The sequence below is a fragment of the Ambystoma mexicanum genome, chromosome 4q (assembly GCF_040938575.1).
Source record: "Ambystoma mexicanum isolate Mex_15411 chromosome 4q, UKY_AmexF1_1, whole genome shotgun sequence".
Taxonomy (NCBI): Eukaryota; Metazoa; Chordata; class Amphibia; order Caudata; family Ambystomatidae; genus Ambystoma; species Ambystoma mexicanum.
The window spans coordinates 52582602-52600698 of NC_090928.1; the positions used below are offsets into that span (position 1 = coordinate 52582602).

At 42.9% G+C, this 18097-nt stretch overlaps 1 long non-coding RNA gene across 1 annotated transcript in view; it reads right to left on the reverse strand.

Moving 5' to 3' along the window:
- LOC138467457 (uncharacterized) overlaps positions 1-18097 on the reverse strand; it is a 229747-nt gene that overhangs the window by 141485 nt on the left and 70165 nt on the right. The window lies entirely within an intron of this gene.

Here is an 18097-nt window from a genome sequence, read left to right on the forward strand (position 1 = left end):
AACAAGGACCCATTTCACTCAGTATGTTTCTGGATGACATCTTCACTCTACCTCTGTTAAACACTTGACCATTCCTAAGTTGTAGAGATATAGATGGGGCAGCTACACCTTGCTGTCCAGGCTGCAACTCTCTGTAACTCTTTACCCTTTACAATTTGGGATGCGTCTGACCACTTCATTTTCAGGAGACAATTGAAGACCTGGCTGTTCCCTAGAGTTTGACTGTTTACTTGTGCCCTGCAACTGAAATTTGTTCCCAGCGCCTTGATGCCTTGTCTGAGGGGATTTGTTGCACTTAACAAGATTTCTACCTAGCTTTCTACTTAGAAGTATGTGGGCTTGATAGGAAGAAGACCTAACATGGCAAAGTGCCTGAAAGAATTAACACATTATCCTTTTTTAGCCAGGTAGTCATTGTATAGTGTACGTCAGTCTAGGAAGTCCTCGAGGGAGGTAAGACAGACCAGGCATTTGGCCTTTAGGTTTTCACTTCTAGTATAAGTCAGAACTTAGACATTAGGCAGGGGGGGCAATATTCTGCATATAATCCCCTGGGGAGTAGGGACGCTTGGGCTAGGGAGAATTGGTGCTTTCTATATCGGAGAGAGAGAGAGGGATGACACTAGGGCCTTGCAAAATCATTAAATAAAAGCCTTTGAACCATCTTTGTGACTCAGAGTATTCATGACAACGTACACTCACTAAAGAGTAACACTTGCTCTCACCAACCAATACCTCACCTATTCTCCAAAACGCCTCCACGCTCCAGTCCAATAGCCTTCCTCCTGCTGGTCGCTTGGTTTGCTTCTGCCTCCTCTGACCTCACCAGAATAACCCACAACTTCCTGTTTCTTGTCCTCCTTAACCTCTCCTTTCTTCTTTCATTGGCCTTCTCCCCCTAACCATTCTTGCCCTAGTTTCCCTGATCGGGAAGTGTTACAAGGGTCAAAATATATAACAGAGCCCCACACCCTTTTTCCATGTGGATCTGCCATGCCAGAAAGATGGCCGCCCATGTTGGGGACTGTTGCAATTTTTGTTAGGGAGCTGCACTGTGGCTAAATCCAAGGTAAGTATGGTAAAGGCTTTTGGGTTTTCTAAAGAGCCGCTCTGCTGCACCATTGTAATAATTCCTCTTGCAGGGCTTACCAGTTGCAGCTGGAGTGGGCGGGTGCTGAAAATCTCTGGTGGCACTTTGTGTTCCTCGAGGTTGCGCCTATCCTCTGCTGCTTTGCTTGGTGGATTTCTCTCTCTCTGCAGATTAGACTGTGATGACTGGAATGGGCTGTCTTCAAGCTCTGATGGGTCATATTCCAATGGGTTGTCTGCCCAGGCCTCTGATGTGTTTGGTTGCATGAAATGAGAAACAAAGGACTGGCAAGTTTGAAGAAGTATGGGATGATAGCAAGTGGTATTGTTTATGCACATAGAAACACTTGGGGAGGGGAAAGGAATTGGGGCCATTTTAACAGCCATCACTTCCCTCTGGGATAGGACTGCCTCTGGCTTTCACGCTTGTAGACCTCCCACTCCAGGCTGACAGAATTTCCTATCCCCTCTTGTCACAAGACGTAGAGACAATCGCTCAGCAATGGTGAGTGTAACAGGGCTGAGGGGATAGTGCAGGGGCCAAATGTTTGTCTTGGAAGCAAGGCAATGCAGAGCAACACAGGTTCGAATCCTGGTTCTGCGCTTAGAGGCTGGTCTCCGGGAATTAAGCACGCTGTAATAAATTAATTCACTCATTTATTTAACAAGTTTAAGTTGGGACTGAGTGACCGAATAGGGTCTCAGGGATAAAGTGGAACAGTAGCATCTACCTAGGCGTTTGGAGACTGTCCAAGTGTACCTCACCTCTTGGAGACACTGGAGATGCCATTGCAGCAAAGCTTGCAATTGGTTGTCATCCAGTGTTCGATCATGCTATACACATTTGAAAAGTTGGGCGAATCAGTATGATACTCTCCATTAATCTTAAGTATTAGCTGAGTATCGTCAGCGTCATTTGTGAGCAGTTCCCTATATCGGCAAGGGTGTTGAGAAGACACGTGTGATCCAAGAGATCAAACGCTGCCAAAAGATCCAATAAGTCTAACAGTACTGCTTTTTCCTTGTCTAGGGTCTCAAGCATGAGGGTTTGGATGTCAAGCAGTGCGTTCTCTGTACTGTTCCCCTGAGCAGAATCCTGACTGCATAGTGTGTAGTTTAGATGTGGAGTCTAGGTATGCTTGAAGTTGCGAGGTGGCCATTTTATCTACAATGAACTGGGTATGCTTGAAGTTGCGAGGTGGCCATTTTATCTACAATGAACTGGGTATGCTTGAAGTTGCGAGGTGGCCATTTTATCTACAATGAACTGGTAATAGGCCTTAGGTTCTTAGCATCTTTTAGGTCGAGACCTGCTTTCTTTACTAGGGGGATGATCATGACTTCCTTGATGATGTCTGGGACATGGTTGTGATGGAAGGGTGCATTCACGAATCTAGTGAGAAAAGGGGAAAATACCCCTTTGTTCTTCAGAGTAAGCTTTGAAGGGATATTATCTCCAAGACAAGAGGTGGAGTACATTGTGCCCAATGTTTTTTCCATATCCGATACTGTGATGGATTTGAAATTAATAGTTAAGTAGTTTTGCTTTGATGGCGCTTTATGATTAATGTTTGGTGAAATGGGCCCAGGCGCATGTGGTCCAAAGGATTTATTTGCTACCAAGTGTTTATTGATCTTATCACATACAATGCTGATTTTGTCTGCAAAGGCTTGTTGAACCCTGGCACAATCTTGATTTGTAGGGGAGATGGATAATACCTATGCCTTTGTCTTTTCAAGTGATTTCAATATATTGAAGAGCTTTTTGTTGTTGTTGTCTACCCCACTGATTTTCTCATTAAATACGTTTATTTTTTGTCTCCTATATGGCTAATATGTATGAGCGTTCAAGAGTTTTCCAGATTTCTTGGTGTGTATCAGAGTGGGTTTTCTGCCATTTTCTCTCTGCTTGTTTCTTTTCTTGTTTCCTTATCGCGAGATCAGGTGTACACCATTTGTTCTGCCCCATGTTCTCTGAGTATTTTCTTTCTCAGAGGGGCTACCTGGTCCAGCATATGTGTAATGGTGGAGTTGTAAATTAACACCAGTAGGTCTGCAGGGTTGAGGTCAGACGTAGAGACCATGTTCTTGTTGAGACATTCCTGTAAGTCAGAGGTTTGTAACTTTGTATAGTTACAAGCAATGACACTTTTTAAAGCATTTGGTTGTTTCCCCAGAATGTCTTGGGGCAGGATGTTGAAGTGGTCGGACCAACTACAGGGGCTCATATTTGTAATGCACATGCGCAGGTTTCTGGAGACCCCCAGTCTAGAATGTTCCCTTTATTAGAGGTGGGGTCACTGTTGTGGACATAGTAGTCAATATTGTTAAGGCATTGTCTAGAGAGACTGCATCTTTGTCAGCAGCATTGTTTACCCAACTGTTTAAGTCTCCCAAAAACAAAGTAGGACAATTGGGTTTGTTCAATGATCTCAAGAGTTGTACAATGTCATCATTAAAGTTTTGCATATCTTCAGGAGGTCGATATAAGAGGACAACATTAATGCAAGCACAATGTGTAGGATTACATTTCAAGTGAAGCATTTCACAATGGTTGCAATGACTAGGGGATTCAAAGAAGTGGATTTTTTTTTTACGAGGATGGCTACTCCTACCCCCATGGCCATGCTCCCCATTTTTACAATACATAGTATATCCCTCAGGGGTGGCTAGGTTTTATTTATTGGACATTTATAAAGCGCTTATACAACAAGACAGTTTTCAAAGCATCACAATTAATCATATGTTAATCATAGGGCCGCAAGGGTCTGTGAGACGGGTTTCTGTTAGGCATAATGTCAAGGTCATTATCAATAATGTAATCATGTACATCAATAGCATGCTTGTTAAGTGATCTGGTGTTTAGAAGTGCAGCTTTAATTTTCTTATTATCAGACAAATTAGATAGTGGGACTTCAGTATTGTGTTTGTTTTTAGAATAGAGAGGTGTGCTCATTTTTTCTACAATGTTAGTAACTAGTAACTTGGAGATCAGTTTTTGGCTATTAGGACTGTTGGGCAGTCTGACACCAACATTGTCATGTCTACAGAGAATAGTAAGAGTAGGTGCATCCACGTCTCCGCACCTGACTACCTATCGCAAAGAATCCACCCCTCCAGCCCCACAAGGCCAACCAGGACACCTTACGCCAACATGCTGAGCGTGCCCCTGTAAAAAGAGCTAGAACAGGTGGCGCCAGCTTCCCCTACCTTGCACCTTCACATTGGAATGCCCTACCTCCTACTCTGCGAAGCAAAGTATCACTCATGGCTTTCCGCAAAGCCATGAAAACAGCACTTTTCATCTGATGGGCACCTCACTTGTCACCTGTAATTGCGGAATGCATCTCTTGGTAACCTGCAAAATGTTTTATAAACTGTATCCTACTGTATTATGGTAAAACATGTAAATGAATTACCTACCTGTACCTGTACCCCTGTAACTAAGTTCCCTGCAAGTAACAGCGCCTCAATGCCCAAGCGCTGTTTGCGCGCTATACAAATGTAAAATATAAATAAAATAAATAAATAGGATGTTTTTGGTGAGTGGTGACCCTGTTGTATCTAGATTCACATTTGGCATGTTCCTGTCGTCATGATGGTGGTTATCAACAGGAAGTGAGGTCTCAGTTTGGTAGCCGGGTTTGGGGAGCAATGTTGTTCATGGCGAATTGGGGCATACCACACTCATTAGAGATGGTGGATTAGACACTCTGCCAAATTGCCATCACCTCCAAAAAATAAAAGAGAACCTTTTGGGAAACGTTTAGTGATGTCATGGGATATTTAATGCCTGCAATAGGAATCACGTTAAATTGTGGTAAGATACTGAAATTGCCCCTGCTACTGGGGGGAGTAGAGCAAATGACACCACAATTTCCCTTTTACTCATTACTCATAAGCAAGTAGTTATCACACTATTATACTGCAGGATTGAATGGCCTTAGACACTGTCCTGGCTTCAAAAGGTGCTCTTATTGGATAGAATTCTGTACATTTATTCCAGATCGTTGCTGACATGTTACCTATATTAGAAAACCTGTGACTATGTAATACAAAGAGAGTGCATTTGATTCTGGCTGACCAATTTGGTTGGCCAGTTAGAAGCCTCGATTATTCATGGAGTTCTGATGATTATTTCAATCCTTCTGGTGATTTTTTGTGCATATCTGCTAATTAAATGTGTTTTTTCCTAAACATTTTAATGTTTGTAGCAAAATAACCACTAGACTTCAACATTCAACAGAACATGTAATGTAAGTGGTCATGTATAGCGGCTGTCAGATACTTATTTTTGGCCTCACTGTGCTCAGCTCTGTAAGAGGAAAGGGGATGGGGTTCATTGGTGGGACAGTGGGAAAGGTTGATGAGAAATCTGTGGTATTGATGGGTACAGGTTGGAAGTCCCCGGTTCCTGAGTGCCAATCTGCTTTTTATGGGTGTGACGGCAGAAACTTATGAGTATGTTATCTATAGTGAACAGCACACAATCTGATAGACTATGACATTTTGGGTCCAGTTAGCCGTTGATATGGTTTAGTGGGACAGGGCTAAAGAGGAGAATTTAGTCATGGCTCGGTTAATTTTGAAGTGCTAAGGGCTAGGCCTGTGGTGGCTTTCTGTGCATAATTTGTGTGTGCAGTGTAAAGTGATAGGAGTTCTTAGCGGGTAGTCGATTAGTCGGGGCAAGGCAGAAGTAGGCCTTACAAGGCAAAACAACCTGCAACCTTGAACTCCTACCCCCGGCCATTTGCAGACAGGTCCCATTTCTCTAGCTTCCAGTACAGGCATTACCCGATTTGTTCAAATTTAATTGATCGGATGGTAAATGTGGTCGAATTTGGCCAGTTCTATTTGATCGATTACATTAGAACAAATTTGGTATTCAATACTGAACATGGGGAGCAGGGGTTGTGGGGGTGTCTCCCAATTAGCATGTTAGTTATTGATGGCCTTGGGGGGTAGCAAGGGTGTCCCCCGCTTCCTGTGGATTGGAGGCGAGGACAGAGAAAAAAAAGAAAAGGGGCCCTGCAGCGTCGGATTGGCCCGCGTTAGAGGGACGGAACTGATGCTGCAGGGACAGGAGAGGAAGCAGATATCCAAAAGGTAAGGAGGGGTGTGGTGGGGGGATGCGTTGGGGGGGGCGGTTAAAAGATTTGCTGGGTTTGGCTGCAGCAAAATTGTGTTTGCGGTGAAATTGACCACAGTCAATTCCGCCGTGAAGAATTCTGCCACTGCCAAATCACGTACATCCTCCAGTGCCATCTCATCTCTCTTTCTCTGTTTCAAATAGATACATTGTACCCAATGAGGAACAAAACAAGTAACTGTGATCTGGCAGATGAGGGAAAGGAGGGTGGGGAAACTCGGACATTACCATAACCTGGTAACGCTTATGGGAGGGAAGAATGGAAGGATCAAGGGCAGCTTACAATTTGAGAATCGCAGTCACCCATTTCACCTTCCTTAGAATGTTAGTTAGAAGGCTTAGATGCCTCAAACCTTACTCTAACATGCTCAGATGCTATGCTCCATGGCATGCTTGGACTTTTGCCCCACTGTTGCAGGGCAGTGTGTTTGCTAAACATTTGTCAGAACATTGGTCAAGGCAGGGGCTAGAATCCATGCTCTTTTTGCCTCAAGCAGCGAATTCTTAATAAACAGTCCAAAATGATTCCCCTGCCCCACTACAAACAGCCTCAACTCACCAGTTTGTGTCATGGCACCAGCCCTTTGGTATCAGAGTGATGCTGCAACCCTGCAGGGGTTCTTCATAAGGAAATGAGGAGCAGAAAGAAATGAAGGTGGAGTGTGGATTCCTCAAAGCAATATGTGCAGCACCTTATCCTAAAAAAGGGCATTGCGAAGTGAGACAGCTGCAGGATGGTGAAGAAGAGTGTGTTTGCAGTGACATACAGGGGATATGAAGAACCTTCTAGTTCTTTCAATTTTGAGTTTGCAGTCTCTTTACTTATGCTACAGATAAATGATGAGGCATGGGCAAAAACAGATATGCTGTTTTCACCCAGATTTGAAGGGCTGCCCTTCTAAGGGAAGGAAGGGACTGTCAGGGATTAGCATATGCATGTGGTGTGAACTGTTCCCGACGGGTCTACTAGAGCGAGGGAAGGTATCGCCTCACCCAGTAATAGCTATTTATACTACAGAAGGAAGGAAGGAAGGAGGAGAAAGACTGTTGGTCTGTCCTTCTGAAGTACATCTGGTGTTGACTGAATTGTGGCATTTCATTTCCAACTTTTATAGAAGTTGGTACACAGTCTTGGGAAAATGTCAGAGAAGGCAGCAGAATGTACCCCACACCTAATGTGGGCAGTTGCTGTGTGTGAACTCTGTGACCAGAAAAGCAATGGCACATTGCCCTCTCTCTGTGTCATGTATAACCTTCCTCTTCCCCCTCTCTCTCTCTCTCTCTCTCTCTCTCTCTCTCTCTCTCTCTCTCTCTCTCTCTCTCTCTTCTCTCTCTCTCAAAATCTAGCTCTCTGTGTCTAATAGATACATTGTACCCCTTAAGGAACAAAACAAGCATCTGGGGGTTTGCAGATGAGGGAGGGGCGGTGTGCAAACTTAGACATTACCAGAAACTGCTAAGGCTTATGGGAGGCAAGACCCTAAGGTTCAGTGGAAGGGCAGCTTAGAATTTCTGGACCACAGTCATCCTTTTCACTTTCCTTAGTATGTTGGTCAGCAGGCTGATGGATGCAACAAACCTTACTTTAACATGCCCCGTTGCTATAGTCAGTGGCCTCATGGGACTTTTGCTTGTTGTTAGAATGGATTTCCAAACTCTGCTCTGGTAAACAGATGTTTAGGAGGCCACCCTTGTTAGTGAAACAGCGGACACTTCTGCGAAGTTAGCCATGACAATTCAAGGTAGCTTGGAGAGCAGCCAAGGCTAAATCTCAGGAGAAGTGGGGATGATCTGAGGTCTTGGATGAGCACACACAGTAGGACCACAAGAATGAAACTTAGACAGTAGTATCTCAGAAATGTACACTTTATTAGGCCAAGAACAAACACAAGTGAATAATGGAGAACACAGAAATATCACTACTTAAACACACACTATGTAAAATATATGTACAATCACTTTTCGGTCAATGCAGTAAAGTGCGGTTTCCTGCCAAAACCTCTCGGGAGGAAAAGCAGACAAACTTTAATACATTGGCCCATTCCAGAGATGAGTTTCCCTAGCTTAAAAAGTCCAGCCCTACGAAGATTAGAGCCTTGTGCTCAGTGTCAAGTTTGTGCCTAAAAGCTTACAAAGGACAATATTCAATGGGAAGGAAAAGTTAGCAAGAGAGTCTGGAGTGTGGAAATTTGGTTCCGAGGGTCAGAGGAGGATCTGCTGCGGAGAACAAAGCTGTCCCCAAATTTCAGACAGCTTTAGGAAGCAAGAGCCACCCAAGCAAGGGCCACAAGGGATCTTTTGTGCGTAAAAACTGGTTGGATGAACTAGGGGCCAACGGTAAGTGGTATTTTTACTCAGCGCACTTAGCTCATTGCGGGTCCAACCTTGGCAGGCTTGGAGATGGTCACCTGGAGTACAAAATTCCCTCCTTGGTTAAGCTTCAAAGTGCACAGGCACTGTGGGCGCAGATGCGGGTCCGGTTTGTAACTGATACTGGATCTCTCGGCATGAATGCAGGACTGATGCAGCTGGTTTTGGGACACTTGGAAAAAGGCGGGAAAGTCACCAGCAGTGACCGCCACTGTTGCACAGTGACACACAGGGTCCCAAGTCTTGCGGTCTAATGCTCACTCCTCTTGCATGCCCCAAAGCAGATGGGTCAACAGAATTTGGCAAGGAGATGCTTTGCAATGTGAACTAGGACTTTCCCCAAAGCTTGAGGCAAAACTTGATGTAGCAATGCTCCGACACAGGTGTCATGTTACAAGCTGGTCAGTCCACTGGAGGACTCAGGGACACTTCTGAGAAGGCTTGTTTGCAGGGCAACAAGGAGGCGCCGAGAATGATTGGTCCCACCACTCCAAAGGGTTGAAGCACCTTTGTAGGTCTTCAGCGATTGAGCACAAAGCAGGGCTCTACCGGGACAACAACGGTCTCAGGGGGCCAAACCTTCTCTGCGCAGTTCCGGATAGTCCTTGGGTCTGCTTTGCTTTTCTGGATACTTGACTCTGTGTGTAGGTCAATTCAGACCTATGGGTGATCTGCAGGTCTGCACTCTGGCCCCCTCCTCATATCCCAAAGTCCAGTGAGTTCTCACATCCAGCTGGCCAATGAGGAGATCTGCTGCACTCATGCACACCAGAAGTGGTCTGATCAGGGACCACTGCAGCTGTTATGCTCTTGTGCATACCAGACATCCTGGCACCAGTGGTGTGGATTAGGACCAGACAGTCCCAGCCCACCTCCTGGGTACCCACACACATGAGATGCATTAGCATGCAAAAAGCACCGGCTTTCGTGGGTTAATGCATGCCCAAATAAGGACTCCCCGGGTCACAAAGACCAGAAGGAAGGCCAATGGACAAAATGGTCAAAGGATAAGACAAAAGACCTTGTGGCATCGCCATGACGGACACTGGCCAGAATCATGAACTAAACGCGGCAAGCACGGTATGGCTCAGTAAAAATTAATAAAAATACACGAAAAAGCTTCTGCTGCCACCAGTCTACTCCTAGGCACATTGACCAGTTACCAAAAAATTCTTAAAGGGATATCCATGGCCCGAAAATGCAAGGACCCCCATGTACGGTACAGTAGTGTACTTTGCTCACTGAAATACAGTTCCCAAAAGTGGCAACAAATTCAAAAGACTAAGAGAAACAAAGTTTCTCAGTACTGACTGTCTGAAGGACAAGTCAGTTTCCCCATAACGATGAGCGAAAGCCCAGTGGAGTGCAGCTGAAGGCTGTGCTTCACTGGCAGACAGTCAGGACAGGAGGCTAAAACAAAAGAACAATGTTGGGTGGGGTCCACGAATATAGAGGTAAAATAACAGTAAGTGAAATGTTACCTAACACCTGTCAAGGTCAAGACCCAACAAGGCAGGGAAAGGCGTTTGTCAGGCTTCTGTCAGGGGATTGCTCGGGGTAAGGTTCAGTATCCTTGCTCATTTCACCCAGAGGTCTACCCGGCTGTCTCCCACCAGCCCCAAATTCTTCTCACACAGTCCAAAATGAACGCCCTCTCCTGCTTCCAACAACCACACCTCATCAGGTTTCTACATTGCACCAGGCCTTCAGTGTCGGAATAATGCTGCAGCCCTGCAGGGGGTTCTTTACGAGGAAGGGAGAAGCAGAAAAGATGGAAGCCAACCATTCATTGCTCATCTCCTATCGCACTTCCCTTTACACAGTAATAATTTCAAACACACTTCTTTGGCAATTCTCATTTCACCAGTCCAAATGCCTCTCAAGTAACTTCTACTGAGTTAAGGGCTCACAGCCGCATCAGGCATGACAGTAGCCAATGTTCTTTTCTTATGTAGTCTATGAAGGGACTCCACGCTTGTACAAAAGCTATTTCTCATTCTCTAACTGCAGTTGAGAGCTTTTCCACAGTGAAAATATCCCACACTTTGTTAATTCATAAATCTACTGAAGGAACAGACTTTTTCCATTGCAAGAGTATCACCAATTCCACTCTAAGTAATCGATGCATCACCAATCGTCTATGACTGATTGCCAATCTATCTCCTTTGGTCAATCCATCCCCAAAATTAAATACAGCAGGTCTAGCGGTATGTCAAGATCTAGCATCACCTTAACCCTAGTCCTAATTTCCAACCAGACAATTTGCAGGGCAGACCGTCCTATAGGTCATTGTGGAAATGGCAGTCTCCACATATGGACTACTGAGAGCCTTTACCTGGGTTACACATATATGCCTGACTTGTCCCTGCCTATGAATATGTATTTGGTTTGTAAGATTATTTTATTTAGCATTTTTATGCAGCGCCACTGCATGGGTTTAATGCATTGCTATAATGTGGTACAGCAAGACATGTGTCAATTAGCATTTTTATGCAGCGCCACTGCATGGGTTTAATGCATTGCTATAATGTGGTACAGCAAGGCATGTGTTGCCAGTGTGACATGAACATGTAAATGAAGACAGGTTATTCAGTCAAAAAACGATTTCTACATCTAAAATGCAAACAATGTTTTACATGTAAAATGCAATTTTTTTTTCTTTTCTCATCTGAAATGCCTCTGTTGCAGGAGATACATTAGAGGATTAATGAATTAACACCATTAACTGTACTAACATAATTCTAACTTTTAATATTGTAATGTGTTCTCCAGTGCAAATGAGGCAGGCTGAAACTCACACTAGACTGTGTGCAGATTATTTTTTTTTTCTCTTCTCTCTCTGTGCTCTGTCCACAGTATTTGCAGGAAGCAAAAACTCGAATAAGCAGGAAATCAGTTTTGTTACAGTTGCTTGCTGTAAAAGTAAGCCATTGTTCAAGAGAAGGAGGGTAGGACATGATAGAATTTCATTGGTTGAACTCGTTTTGTACGCTGTAACAGAGCTTTTCTAATGAATGTCGGAGAGAAAGAAGGAGAGAAGGCATTTGGCACAGCTGGGAGAAAGACTCGGCTGGTGTGGCTGGGGAGTTTCCTGATTGAGAAGAAGGTCCCAGCGCACTGCTACACAGGTTGGGAAATTCCAGTCAATAAATCCTGGCTTGAGTGACGGCAGATGCACATCCTCGCTGGGGTGATTTAAGAGGGGGCACTGAGCCATTTCCAGAAGGCGACCAGCCTGAGGAATTTGCCTGCAGCACAAGCTCGGTAAATATATTGCAGAGTGCGGGGGCGGTGTGTGTGTGCGAAACCTATTCAGGAAGAGTAGAAGAGGAAATTCCTGGATTTAATCAACATGTCTAATGTTGCAAATTGAGTGTTCTCTTGCTGTATTCCTTTTCATTTTGTTACAGATAAAGTAAAGTGAATATTTCTACTGCTGTGAAACTTCCAGTTATTTCTGTAAAAAGGGTAAGATCGTGTTGAAATGCAATTGTTTATAATACACTAAAATATCTGAAAACAGACGGGTAGTGTGTTTTTATTTTATTTTTATTTTCTTGGTGCATATATCATTATAGCACTGGTAATATGGGGAAGATTTTAGACAGTGCATTTGTCAATTTTCATGTAGATAAAACAGAAAGAACAAGATAGCTAAAAATCAGACTTGGCAGTGAAATAGCTGTGTGCATGGTTCCACTCAGTATATGTGTGTGTGACATTTGAGTGGGACATAATGGAATAGTCTGCTGGAGGTAAATGAGTCAGCAGAAAGAGAGATTTCTGGATATAGTTCACTAATGTAATAAATTAGTGATATACCACATGATTTAGCTCGCTGGTATAGATAAGTCAGTGAGAACAGCCCAAGGTGGCACTCTATATGAAAATGTGGTGTTTCTGAAATGTAGGCCTGAGGTCTCTCTAGTGATCACACGAACAATCTAAACAAAAATAAGGGGATCTGGATGTTGGGGCCACAAATAAAACAAGAAATCATGCCCACAAGTAAAAATGCACACCAACTAAATATATCTGTGTACTGAAATAATGCTCACCACTATACTACCATAATACCAACCCAATCTAAATGTAAGGAGTGATTATTGCTAAATTACTTTTATTTTTGGCGGTAAGAAAATACCGTTAGGCCCCAAATCTACACAAAATACCCAACATATTTATGGTGCGTTGCAGGCCGGGAAAGTGATCACAGAGCACCTACTGGGCATGGCAAGTGTGCCTCACACTGCCATCTGTACATAAAAGGGAATCCATTTTATAATAGCAGTGTGTCACTAAAAACGAATTTCAGAATGTCACAAATGGAAACCACATTCTCAGACCTAGTGCAATATTTAGAGGCAAAGTTATTTGCACATGGGACGTGGTCATTGAATAGTACCTCAGAATGGCATGACCGCATTCAGGGTGAGGTGCAGAAAGAAAAACTGGACAATATTTTTGCAGAAGGCAGCATAATTCAGGTCTGCCTTACAAGGTTATTGAATGCAGCCGATAAAAATGCAGAGAAAGATTGTCTAATACGGCTATGCGCCAAGATCTGGTTTATTTTGAATAGGTCCCTGCGAATGCAGGAAAATAATACCCAGCTAATTAACAGGTTAAAGACTGACTTAGATGGGGCAAGTAAGAAAGAGGAAATGTTAAGAACAGTGTTGGATGTATGCCAAAAAGACATGCAGTTAAAATGCAGAGATTTTGATGCTCAATTGTCCAAAAGCAAGAAACAGTTTGAGGACAGTGAGCAAGAATTGGTACACTTAAAAGCATTAGTGGACCACATTAGACAAGATAAAGATGAGGTGGTTTCAGAGATGCACGTTTTGCAAAAAGAACATTTTGAAAAAGAAAGTGACCTCCAAAATGTAGAACAACAGGTGATTAAAATGCTTCAAGAACGAGACAAGCGAAATACAGAATTTAATGAATGCCAAATGCAAATGTGTGACATGCAGGAGGTAATTAATAAAATGAATGATGAAAACAAATATTTGCAAAACGAAGCAGACAGGCTCCTTAAAAAGTGTAAGGACCTAGAACAGCAAATGTGCATTCCCAGGTCCCAGGAGAGGCGGCAGAGTACTACATTCAATGGAGTGGAGGTGAATTCTATTTCTACCCAAAGAGCTAGTGCTCCAGTGACAGGGCCAGTGACTGAACTTGGTTGCAGCGCCCTTGGGGGATTTGATACTCCGTTTGGGGGCCGCCACCAATCCCATACACCTAGAACCAGGGTTGAGTCACCAGGTAGTGCAATTCCATGCATTGCAACCAGTAGCCCCATAAAGATAATGAAATCTATTAAAGCCCTGATCAAACCATTTAAAAAAGGAGGGGAGTGCTGCATTGAGGATCACTTAGAAGCGGTTCATGACATCTTTAAAGCCCTCCAGATCCCTAAGGAACAGTACAGGCAGTATTTTCATTTAACTTTAGATGCTCCGACGGCCAGCATCATAAGGGGATTAAATGAACAGCAGAATATGACATGGGCAGAGGTTGAAAAAGAAATTAGGCGTCATTTTTCTCCTTTCCAGTCATTACAGGAGGCAAAGAAAGTTGCTTACACAATCACTGCTGGGCCTAATACATCCCCTCGCCAGTTTTTACAAGACTTAAAAAGAGCATTTTCTCGCTTTGATGTATCTTTTGACCCCAATTCTAATGAATTTAAAACTGCCTACTTCTATGGGCTGCAGAAAGACATCATATCTCAATTGGTCCGTGAATTTGATCGTGACAAGTCCCTTGAGTGGATTGTGCATCAAAGCACAAACCTATATGAGGTACTCTATTGTCAGGGTAGAGAAAGTGATAAAATGAAAGATACTAGACCTAAATCTAAAGAACCCTCAGCAACAGTGATGGAAATCAGGTCAGCCAAAATGTCCCTTGAGTCTGCTCAAAGTCTAGGTAAAAATAATTCGGCACCTGAACAAAGGATTAATCAACAAAGGTCATCACACTCTGCACCAATGTTTCAATCACATGATCCTAGTAATAGGGAGAGCTACATCAGCCCTAGGTATTTAGGAGATAGGCCCCGGACAGGCTATCGGCCTGATATGTCCAATATGAACAATAACCAGAGACAAAATCAAGATCAAAGAAATGATGGTCCCTACCAGACATTGGGGACACAGAGCAAATTTGATCCCAACACCATGATATATGGTAATCAGGATAGACCCCGATATGTGGATCGATTTGCTGATAATGGGAATCAACATAGGAGCCAGTACCCACAACATGAGAGACAGGACATGAGACAGAACATGAATTACACCCCACAGCAGTACAATGATTCCCCACCAGGGGACTATAACCAAAGGATGGGCGCATCCCACCCCCCTCCACAAATGAATCAAGAGTTCAGAAACCATCCCAATAGAAATCACTCACCTGAGAGGTATCAGAATAGATCCAATCAGGGAGAAAACAACCAATAACGATCTAGGCCACAGAGAGAGGATTCTAGAGCGATGGAAAGATTCCAGTGTCTCGAGGCCCAAGTGAAGATGTTGACTGAACAAATAGGAAGGCTTTGTACAGTACAAAAACAGTCATCAAAGGAGGGGGCAGAAGGCCATAGCAATGACCGGGGAGCTTCTGAAAAGTGACTAAGTACTCAGGATACATATAGCGCCTAAAAAGACAGATTGCTCTGATGTAATTTCGCATAATGACTCTGAGATGTCTAATGATTTAAAAGTGAAAATGCCAGTAAATGAACATGTAACAGAAAGTGCAAATACTTCTAAAAGAGAGGTACGGTTTAACCTAGAGCACATTGAACATTGAAGATTTGTACAAATGAAATAAGAAAACCTGAAACTCCAAAAGAACAAAGAGACAGATTTAAGGAAAATGACTCATGCATGGGGAATACCAGTAAACATGGAGTAAGTGGGGATGCTATAATTTCTTCCATGGACACTCAGTACAATGACCAAACACAGGCAGAAAAAGGAAATACTCAAAAGGAGGGTACAGGTCAATCACCTGAAGAATTCCTTGAGCCACATATTTTTGAAGAGGCTGAAAGGGCTGGTACCACACTAAATGATCACAAATGCACAGAATTAAACAATGACAGATTGCTGAATGATGTTGTTACACATGTTCAGTTGGAGGGTTGTAATGTGGCCCCTGATGATACCTGGATGGACAGGCGGACAGTGGCCACACTCCAAAAAACCTCTGAACATGGAGAAATGAATAAAGTCTATCGCGCAGAAATTGACAAAAAGGAGGGGTAAATCTCTTTCCATTTACCAATGTGTTTAGTCAAAAGTGAAAAAGGCCTGGAAAAGGTGAGCCCTGAAATCAGTAATAATTCACACTTCTTATGTGTGTTAGAGGAAGTTGAAGACAGGTATTATGCTCCCATCACTGTAGAAGAAAAATGCCAAACATTTGCAATGATTGACACTGGCGCACAGGCCACAATTATGTCTAAGGAGCTGGTAAAGAGTATCAATGAAGGGAGATCCCCACAGAATCAGATCACAGTGAAGGAAAATCAAGGTCCATTGCATAACTTTAACGGGGAGGAGGTGCCCATTATAGGTATAACTGAGGTTGACATAAAAATAGGAAAACACAGAATGAAACAAGAGGTATTAATCACATCTCTTTGTGAAATTCCATTTCTGATGGGGACAGATTGCCTGAAAAGATTGTCTCCTCTCATAGATGGGGTAAATGGAGTGCTGTGGTCCTTAACCAAAGAACCATTGAGACCTGAGAAACTAAAATCACAAAACAGCAACATAAATGAATGTCACACCGTTGCCAAAACAAATGATGCAGTGGAGGTGTATCTCCAGAATAGTTGCATACCTAGTGTCACTGTTATATTAATGTGTCAAGACAAAATGCAGAGCGACAATGAAAAACTACCTGTACAAATATACTTGGACCCAAAGAAAAAATGGCAGACTGCCATAGATGAGCACACCTTACGTTTTTATTTAAAGGAAAAGGCATAAAAACAGGATACTGCTCCCAAAGTAGGTTCAGAAAAACACATTACCACTCTTGCTGAAATACACATGTAAGATGAGCAACCATAGGTTCATGTTGGTATAAGTGACTGTTTTAAAACAATAAAAGCCACTTTAGCGCTTGAACAGGAAAAGAGCTTAATTAATGAGAAATTGTTGCAAAAAATAATGGGGAGGGAGGAGATCCCGAAATTTAGGATTAAAAACCAGTATGTTTCTGGGTTGGACAGTCCAGACTTTGAAAACCGAATTGCAGGAAGATGCATGCTGAAAATTGGTATTGGGCAGAAAACAATTTACCATAATGTATGGATAGTGAGTGGAGCACAAAATGACTTTTGCATGGGCAATGACATCATGCACAGAATGTGTATGGTGTTAGATTTTCTTAATAAAAAAATATGGTCATGCCTAGGTGGGCCGGTACCTGAATTTTAAGACAAAAGAAGGGCTTGTTACTGTGCACAACTGGTCCCTTATGCAATTGAATTACAAATGAGGAAAGATACTATTATCCCTGCATTTACCAAACAGTTTGCAATAACACTGAAATGCAAAAATGGACAGCAGATGAAAGATTCTGATGCATTTGTGTGCCTGAATGAATCCTGAAAACAGCAAGGCCTGGATTATGAATACATTCCATTGGTAGATATTGGTGAAGGGTCTGTAAAAATTATGATTAATAATAAAAGTTGCCAAGATATTCATTTAGAGGAAAATTCCCCATTAGGAATGGCCATACAAAAATCACATTATACTGCAGATCTAAATAACATGGTGATTGGAAATATCCCTGAAAAGTATGTAGATGCCAAGGGTGAGTTGCCAGAATACCTGGATCTCAGCCCAAAGGAATATTTAAAATTCATTCTGTGTACCCTTATGATTCAAGTGAGACAGTGTGCTGTTATCAAGAGAATTGTATAACATTTGACTTAAGTGAAAATGAAATGGAAAATCAGCCCATTGAAATGGAAGCTGACATGCCAAAACATGTAAAAGTGGCAGCTTTACAAAGAGACACAGCCACACAGCTAGAGGAAAGGGCCGAGATTCCCCTACCAGAATATTTTCCGGAATTATCCAAAATGGTAGAAGAACAGATCTTATTAGCGGATGCGTGTGACAACGATGAGGATAGAAATGAATTGAGGAAGATATTTAAGGAATTTAAAGATGCATTTGCCAAAGACGCTTATGATTGCGGGCTAACTAATTTACATGTAGCCACACTTCCGGAAGGTGTAGCAGAAGTCCAGTATTTGTACGCCAGTATAGACTACCGCTGGCATGTTTAGAATCATTGGCAGAGATTATTAAAAATTTAGAATCGCGAGGAATCATCAGGCCTATCCATAGCACATACAACACGCCCATTTTAGGTGTGTTAAAGCCAAATGGTCAATGGCGGCTATGTGCAGATTTGAGGGAGTTAAATAAAAGAGTACCAGTGTCC